General features: G+C 39.4%; 1 protein-coding gene across 1 annotated transcript in view; it reads left to right on the top strand.

Annotated features, from left to right (window-relative positions):
- The window catches only part of CYFIP2 (cytoplasmic FMR1 interacting protein 2), a gene marked incomplete at its 3' end in the record, with an annotated part of 61,447 nt that continues 51,835 nt past the window's right edge, over positions 1 to 9,612 (top strand). Inside the window, exon 1 of the mRNA XM_083353548.1 lies at positions 1 to 30. The remainder of the gene's footprint in view (positions 31 to 9,612) is intronic.

Genomic DNA, 9,612 nt, shown 5'->3' with positions numbered 1-9,612 from the left:
GCCGGGTAAGCATCCTTCCTCTCACGCCAGGTAAGCCACGGGGCTCCTCGCGATTTGTACTCCCGGGAACCTCGCGGTTTCTCCTCGCCTTGGGCTCGGAGAGCTACCCTGGACCACGCGGCGGGGGGGGCCCCGAGATTGCTGCTCCGGCGGCTGGCAAAAGGGATTGTGTGTGTGTGTGTATGTGGGGGGGGGGGGGGTTGCTGTTTGGGTGGATGAAAGGCAGAAGACCTGCAGATGCAGGAAGGCGGGGGAGGGGGGGTGAGACGTTAAATCGAAGGAGCGGAGCCGCAGGTGTAGCTTCGAGGAAGCGGGGCGCGGGAACCGAGACTCTCCCTTCATTCTCCGCCACCCACCCACCCACCCTTCATTTATCCGCCTCTGGCCTCCTCCGTAGCCCTTCCGATCGCTCGGCTTGGCGGCCTTGGGAGGGTGGACGGGTGCGAGGGAGAGGGAGGTGGAGGCGGCGGCGGCGGCCGCCAAGAGCTGGCGGTGACAGCTTGGCTGCTGCAGAGGCTGCCCCGATTCCAGCCCTTCTGCAACAGGCTCTTAAGAGACCCCGGCTGACGGGGGGGGGGGGGAAGAGAGGAGGAATGAGGGGGGCACAAGCAGGTGCGACTGTCATTCTGCTAGGAGAGCGGGCCCTGCTAGCCCCCTCGGGAAAGAGGATTTTTACGAGCGATATCCCAGAATGCTTAGAGATACCTATGCTATTGCATTGAGGCCTCCTTGTTTATAAAGAGTCCATCAAGCAACTGCCATGTGATCAGCCTTTTTATTGATGTCTTGCGTGGAAAAAAAAACATCCGTGGTGCGAGGCTGGGTTTTTCCATGCCATGAAATGCTAATTGGATCTTTGTTAACACACACGTCAGATTGCATTAAGGGATGGCTTTGGGGATTAAATTAAATCACATGATGTTGGCAAAATGATTGCTATTTTAGTCCTTCCTTCCTTCCTTCCTTCCTTCCTTCCTTCCTTCCTTCCTTCCTTCCTTCCTTCCTTCCTTCCTTTCTTTCTTTCTTTCTTTCTTTCTTTCTTTCTTTCTTTCTTTCTTTCTTTCTTTCAAAATAAAAGGTGTGATGCATAGGAACAAAACATCTGGGAGGGGTGGTTAGTAGAAAATACTCAAAGGAAATGGAATCACAGCAGGTGTATTTATCAACTTGAAAATACAAAAGATGCTTCGGGTGGTTAAATATGCAAAATAAGTGTAATTATCTAAGTCATGCTTATTTGGACTGTTTCTCTACCATCTTGTTCTTAATGGAGTCTTTAAAGAAAAGGTTAGATAAAGGGGAATTTGGACTAGAATTTCAGGATTGGAAGCTGAAATGGGCTATAACAATTTATTATTTTTATGTGTCATTTACCGGTAACTTCTATCCCTGAGGATACCTTAGGGATGAGGCAAACCTTTGTGCCTATAAAGCCTGAGTGGGTTGGAAATCAGCTATTTGCTAGTGCCAGATAACAGCTAAATAAGGTTTGCAATGAATTGTACTGTCAATCATAGCTGAGATCTCTGAAATAAAAAGGGGAAAGGACATATAGAAAGGAATGGCCTTGTGCAGTTTCATTAGGCTGTTTTAAAGATTTTGGAGTTTTCAGGTAAAAAACGAGACTGCTGTTTTTGAAACAGAAGCCTCCTGAGCCATCTGTTGCTGTTGGTGGCTCAGGGATTTCCCATCACAAAAATCTCAAGTAATGAGATTGACTTAACTACAGGAAATGGAAAGAGACGCATGCAGAGATCTGACGTTATTCCTAGGCTATTTTGTTAGAAGAAACATTAGACCTATGTGGATAAAAAATGTTTTTGGCTGGTATCATACAAGAAATCAGCTGACTTTAATCTGCATTGAAATAAAGTTTCAGCTAATACCAGCATTCAAAGTAAAATAAATTCTCCAACCCAGTGGCCAAACAACCAATGCTATTCTTCCAGATTAGCACAACTAAACTTAATTTTCAGTGTGTGCATTTGGGTATGTACTGTATAAGTACCTTTTTCTTCAAACCCATCTTGCTTTCCTGGAATCTGTTATTTACCCATGAATGCTTTTCTTTCCCATTTGAGGCTTAGATCTATTCATTTTTACATGGCACTTACTGAATTCAGGAAGATTTTCTTCTAAATAACTTTCTGTCTCTTTTCTTATTTTATTATGTTTTTGCCCTATTTTGTGACCAAGATGATATCCAAGGCTACTTACAATAATAAAAAAAACAATCAGTAAGGCTCCAAATAAAATTTTTACACTACAATGAATAAAAAGTAGATGTAAAACTAAATTTCATTACAAGAACCAAACGGTCAGCTTCATCTGTAGACTTTACACATTTATCAATAGTTGTTCATCGTGAAAAAACATTCATAAAAAGATGGGGGTTCATATTAGGTCAAGAGTTAAAAGTCATTGCTAAATGTTGAAAGCCCACCAGTGTGGGCTCCCTCTAAGTGGGAATCAGAATCAATATGGAAATTTGTATATACCATAGCATGAAAAATACTATGTTGCCGTATATGTTTATTACACAGACAAATGAACTGTTTGGTGTACAATCATTTTTTCTCAAGTTGCTTTCATAGGAGGTAAATTCATATAATGGAAACTTGCCACATGATGATTCTAATTGTATAGAAATCAAAGTTACTTTCATAGGGCACAGAAAGAGGCCAATAGTAAATTTAAGATAAATTTTCATTGAATCCACTGTAAGGATATTCATTGTGTCAGATTGGATTGTTGTTATATATATTTCATTACTGTGCTTGTAGAATAATAAAGGACAGGACTGTGTTTTAAAAAAACTCTTATAGCTAACATTCAATGGAGGAGAATTATCATAGAAAGATAAACTGATTTGGTTTGCAAATTGTATTAAACTGTGATTGGTTGGCAAATTGTATTAAATTGATTTAACCTTAGATTTGTTTCCTGCCTTCTCTGGAATGGCATTGAGGAACAGAGCTTGCTTTTCTGAATCAAACAGACCAAGATTATTTATAACAATGTGATTTTGTTTTACTTTCCTAAATCATGATCAAGATTAAACCATCTGCATTCAAATATATAGTGAACTTTTTCATATTTTTTTTAAAAAAATTTGCGTATGCGGAAAAAATTAAAGAGAAAAGTACAAGCAAATGCCACATTAAAGACTTGATAGTGATAGCAGAGCAATTTTTAAAGGGAGAGGGGAAGAAAAAAAAGGCCTGAGTATTACAATATAATTAAATATTCTTTTCCACTTTTTAGAAAAGGGGACTAATGGAAAAAAATTGACTGTGAATAAGTCATGATGACTACTTCACACATAATAGCTATAGAAAGTGGATTTACAAAATTCCAGAAAGTCAAAGGGGAAGCCAGTGGGAAAAGTTGCAAATAACTGGGGTTAAGTCTCCCCCAACAGCACACTGTAACCCAGCTCTGTGCCAGCGACATGGGCACCCTGCACACCTTCCCTGACCCATACAATGTCTCTCACACTTACCCTTGCACCCTCTCCTACCTGGCAGCAACCACCAACCAGCCTGCAAGCCTGGAACTTGCAATTTCCTGCCGGCTTCCCCACTGATTTTGGCTGAGAGAAACCGACAGGAAGTTGCCTCATATCTCAAATATTTCTTCTTCAAATGAAGAAAAATGTTTGCTTCCTGGAATTTGATAAAAGCCAAGTATTTGTTCTTGAAAATAATTAAGGAAATGGTAATAGAGTTTTTGGACTGGGTCTGAGAGGTAGTGGGACCCAAGAAGTGGTGTGATGTGATTTGAGTGATAAAGAAATGATAAATGCATTTATTCAGTAGAAGCACACAATTCAAACTAACTAAACATACTCAGTTCCACTTCAAAGGTGAGTGACAAAGCCACAATAACTACGGTATCTATTCAAGTAATAGTTAATTCAATAAGAATGAAAGCCACATTGCCTCCGGAGCTTATGAAAAGCTACATTTTAAATTGATTTGGTATGCTCCATTTAGAACAATAAAGTAAGGGGAAAAAAGACTATAAATATAGTAAATTCTAATCTGAAACAAGTGTGGACAAAATTACAGTCAAAGGAAGGAAATTGCATGTAAGCTGTCCTGAGTTTGTTTGGGGAAGGAATATGGTTCTTTCAAGTAGATCAAGGAACAGCAACCTCTCTCAACTTCAGAGGCCATATCAAACAATAAAGCACAGGCATACACAGTTAAAATCAAAAAAAGGAAGTCAGTAGGGCAGTTTTAAATATACCAAACCCTTCTTGATAGGTTCATCAATATCACACAGTGAAAAGGGATGGGATTTTGATCATTCTGCTGCAATTGTCATCTTGTCTCTGCCCCACATTCACTACTGATGCCCCAGAAAGTGATGAATTGGCATTCTTCCATGAGATCATGCAAGATTGGGAAGTCTTAGCTACAGAAGGCATGAATAGATAGATAGGCGGAATAGCTGATTACTTCTTCCATTTATATCTTACCTTAGAATATTTAGGCAACTGAGAAATTAATTGTAAACAATGGATTTAATGAAGTCTTGTTCTCTTAATTACATGTAACTTTTAACAAAATTCCAAGTAACATCCATGTTTGTTTTGTTAGATTTTCTTTTAGCAAATCAGAAATCATAAGGGAAAGAACAAATTCCAAAGACAAAATTGAGTTTGTAGGGACTGAGAAAGTTAGAACATTTTCAGAAGAATTTAACCATCATATTTCTTGGAAAAAGAATTTTTCATTTGCTAGATTAGATTCAAGACTAGTTCCCATTTTAAACATATGGGTGACACTTCTATGCTGGGAATATCTGGGAATAAATCCTATGTGACACTGTGATTTATTTTTAATTGAACATATAGTATTTAAGATAACCTATATGTTCAATTTAAATTCCTGCAGTGCCTTTCTCTGCTTTTCTGATTGCATCTTATATTTCTATATTATTATTATTATTCAAGTCAGTAGAAAATTGATTTTATGATCTCTTCTGATGTCATAATTGTGGATTGTTTGGTTAATACATATTAGTTCCCCTCTCCTGCTTTCCCATATTTTTTTTTCCCATTCCTTGCCCTCCTGTATCATAAGAAGCGTAGTGGCAACAAAAGTTAGAGTGGAAACAATTTGTATTAAAGTAAAACTGCCTGGATGATAGTAGCAATATAGTGCTTATTTCCATGAAAGATGTTTGGATTGGGCAGGATTGTTCTCTAGATCAGCGTTTCCCAACCTTAGGAACTTAAAGATGCGTGGACTTCAACTCCCAGAATTCCCCAGCCAGCATAGCTGGCTGGGGAATTCTGGGAGTTGAAGTCCACGCATCTTCAAGTTCCTAAGGTTGGAAAACGCTGCTCTAGATCACAAAAACTAATTGGTCGGTCTGGCTTTAGAAAAAGTTTTGAGGTTTGCATGGTTACATCCCTGTCCTCAGCCAGTCACAGCTTTGTGAAGCAAGTCTTGTCCACGTGTTACTCTTCCACTATATTGTGGATAAATGAGGTATCTTTGCACACTAATGTGGCATTTAGCAAAAGCTGTCTGAGACCATTGGGTCTAGTAACCCTCCCCTCTGAACTGAGAGATGATGTTGAACACTAGGACTTGTATTAAAATTGCTGATATTCCCTCTTCTAAAATGGCTCACCAAAACCCTACTGTCGTAGTTCCCATGGACCATGGCAATGGGAATATGTCCTCAATATTAGCTTCTTGTGATTCCCATACTCTCATACTCCCTTCCATCATTCTGTTTGGAGCAGTCCCTTAAAACTTCCCGCATGTCCCGTAACCACCTCCTATTTTATCCATCACATAACCACCCTCTTACACTTCCATCACACCATCCCATTTATCCTTCCTGCTCATTCAGGCAGTCGCTTTGCTCCTATGAGCAGGGTCTAAGGTATGTCCTCACCATTGTTGACTCTCCCCTTCAATAAACCAACACCTGAACTTCCCTTGGCAATGAATAGGTTTTCATCTGTCCATCAACTGCTCTAGGCTACAGAACTCACCTGGTGCACCTTCCAGGTGCTTTTTCAAATCCTGTCTCTCTACCTCTGACTGCTCATCAGTCTTTCCTGGTGACTTGAACAGCAAGTATAACTCCAACAAAAAAGTCCGTTCTGTTTGCTTGTGGCCTGGTGCTCATTTGATCTTCTACCACCTCACCAAGTCTACTCTCTCATTGTTGTAATTTTTACAACTCTCTCCCCAAGGAGGGATGCCATGAATCAAACCAAAGATCCCACTGTACATTATTCATGCTCATCTTTCTTGCTGCTTGCCAGCCACAGACTGAATTTTTTAAAAATCCATTGCTTCCTTATTCTGCCAGGTGTGTGAGGCAACTGTTATTCAGTCTTTCATCTTAACTTCCTTTGTCACTTCATGGTCTTCATCCCACTTCTGTTTTCTATATGCATCTTTTCAACTTAGCTGTTTACCTATCTGTTCAATTTAATGAGAAGACGTGTAAACTATAAATAAATAAATAAATGGATAAACAAACATATAAGTGTACACTTTCCTGTTAGTCTGGCTACTTCATACATGTGATGAAGTGAGCTGCAGTTTTAAGAATTTTGATTATAATTGTAAAATCTAATAGAAACTAAATTTAAAAAAAAGAAAAAAGAGGAGTAAATGGAAGAAAAAAGAAGAAGAAAGAGAAAAGTAAGAATATAATAAAGAAAAAAGAAATATATCAAGAAGTGAATTCCAACTTTCATCACGTATAAACAAATTTAGTAACTCTTCACTACCCACACCTACACCAAACAGCATCAGTTCGATTGGAGCAACACAAAAATCATCAGCCACATTACCACCTGCCACACTCGTGAATTCATCAAAGCCTGGCACTCCACATGCAATTCCATCAACAAAAACATTGACCTACAACCAGCCTACAATCCCCTCAGAATCCAAATTAGCCAACCAGAGACAGCACCGACCCTCAACCAACCCACACAAGACCTCCCCTTGCACCATCAGTTCACCTCCCAATGAACGGCTATTGGCTACATTCCCCAATAGGATAATTTGTTAGGTTTTCTAACAAAACGTCCAACCTTCTAACTGATAGAATGACCTTGGTTCCCATGGGACCCAGAATTGTTTAGACTAGCAAAAATACTCCGCACCACGTTCCCTTTCTTATGACAACCTAGTATGAGCAAAATGGCTTCATCCAGGTTTGTTGTAGAATTGACACCTGACCTGATGTAAGCTACCCATCACAAGACCCATCACAGACCCTCACTTAACACATCTTCACCTGAAGCCCTTATAAACAGAAGAACACTGATATCCCCTAAACTCTGCTGAAAATGTTATCTAGCCTGGTAACGAAGAAGTTATCTAGCCTGGTAACATTCAGAAGCAAACCCACAAGCTCGGAGAATGAACCTTCACCCTTGTCCTACACCCCAGCTACTGATATTCACCACTATTGCAAACTCTTCACTTTCTCTAAAGTTACAAACAGTTATTTCATCATCCCATATCCCATTTATTATCTATAAACAAATTATCAGTCCTGGTGTCAGCAGAAAGTTGAAAAAGGATAACCAGAAGTAACAACATATATTGTTTTAAACTTGATCAAATAAACCAATTTTATATTCCTTATTTTTAATTCCAATATTTAGTTCATTTAAGTATTGTTCAATTTGCATTCATTTCTTCTTTATTTCATTGCACAGAGTTCTTTTGCAAGACTCTTTTCTAAATCTAGTTGCAAAAAATATCCAGGTTGCTCTCTTGGTTTATTATTTGTATTTCGTTTCTAAATTTGAAAATATCAGCCAGGTTTTTTTTAATCAAGTGAAATATCCTTTCCTAACCACTGTCTTGATCTGTCACTTGCAAATTCACTTTCAATCCATCTCTGCTTGTTAGATAAAATTTGTTCTGTAAATGATATTTTTTCAATTACATCTTTTGGACATAGCCTAACCATAGAAACAGATATCATTACTGACATTGTTATTGTTCTGATTCCATTCTTCAAAAGTCATAACTATCTTGTAGACCTGTGTATCTTTCCTCTACCTAAAATTTAGTCCAAAACAAAATCTATTTCCCATGAAAGTTTATAATTAATTCCAAAACCTTACTTAAAAGATTCGATATTCCAATTTTATTTGGACCCTTAATCAGTTTATAACTTTTTAAGATCAAAATCATGTTTACTTTTTTCTGTTTATTTCATATTATAAGCTTATAATTAAGCTATTCTTTCATCCAGAATTAAAAGCAGACTCACCTATTGTTTTTAAACTCATCATTTTGAAGATTTCTAATAGCTTAGAAGTAGTTAATGAGCAATTTCCAAGAGTGATTATAAAGCGCAGTTTGCAAACTTAGTGTCCTTTAAAAGTTTCCACTGTGATTGTGAGCAAGATGGCTAATCCCATTGTCTCTCAGAGCTCAAACCTGCCGAAAACCAATGTCCTACAGACACCTGAGGAACAGCTATCCAGAGCTTATGTGGGCAATCTTCCATCCTTATTTGGAGATGTTCCTATGACCCATCTACTCACTAGTTCCTCTTTCTTTGCCGTGGTCATTGGCTGTCCTTTTCCAGAGCTGTCTTCAATTCCTCATACCTCTCCTGGATGTCTCCACAAAAGCTTATACAGTTTAGTAATATTTGTTAGTTTAAAAAGTGCTACCAGACTCTTTCTGATTTTTATGTCCCTTGTTTCCATGTTGCAGTTGCAACAAAAAATGTATAAATAAATTCAAATAATCTGGACAATCCTGAATCAATATCAGATTCAGGATTTGAATGACAGCATGTTCAAATTAAGGGACGGGGTGGCTCAGTGGGTTAGGACGCTGAGCTTGTCGATCAGAAGGTCGGCAGTTTGGCAGGTCGAATCCCGAGTGCCGCGTAGCAGAGTGAGCGCCTGTTACTCGTCCCAGCTTCTGCCAACCTAGCAGTTCGAAAGCACGTAAAAAATGCAAGTAGAAAAATAGGGACCACTATGGTGGGAAGGTAACAGCGTTCCGTGAGCCTTTGGTGTCTAGTCATGCCGGCCACATGACCACGGAGACGTCCTCAGACAAGCGCTGGCTCTTCGGTTTTGAAACGGAGATGAGCACCGGCCCCTAGAGTCGGAAACGACTAGCACAAATGTGCGGGGGAACCTTTACCTTTACCTATACCTTTATGTTCAAATTATGGGTTCCATGCAATCGAGTACTTCCAACCAAAATCTGCAAATGAATGTGCAACCATGCAGTTTTTTCCAGGCTCATATAGTTCTTTCAGATGTCACCAAGCCAGTTCGAGGTATTTTTTCGTACTGGAGTTGCTGCTGCCTTAGATTTCATTCTATTTCATTCTATTTATATCCCGCCCTCCTCCGAAGACTCAGGGCGGCTTACAAGCTTAGCAGTAGCCTTCATTCTATGTATATGCCTGCTTGTTAGGGCTTTCACACACACCCCAAGCGGCATTATTACAAAGTCAGCTTAATTGCCCCCAACAATCTGGGTCCTCATTTTACCTACCTCGGAAGGATGAAAGGCTGAGTCAACCTTGAGCCTGGTGGGACGCGAACCTGCACTAATTGCAGGCAGCTGGTGTTACTTAAGGAGG

This window comes from Vipera ursinii (genome assembly GCF_947247035.1).
Source record: "Vipera ursinii genome assembly, chromosome: 2".
In the NCBI taxonomy this organism is placed as follows: domain Eukaryota; kingdom Metazoa; phylum Chordata; class Lepidosauria; order Squamata; family Viperidae; genus Vipera; species Vipera ursinii.
The sequence above is the reverse complement of the archived record's forward strand: the minus strand, read 5'-3'. Positions and strand labels throughout refer to the sequence as shown.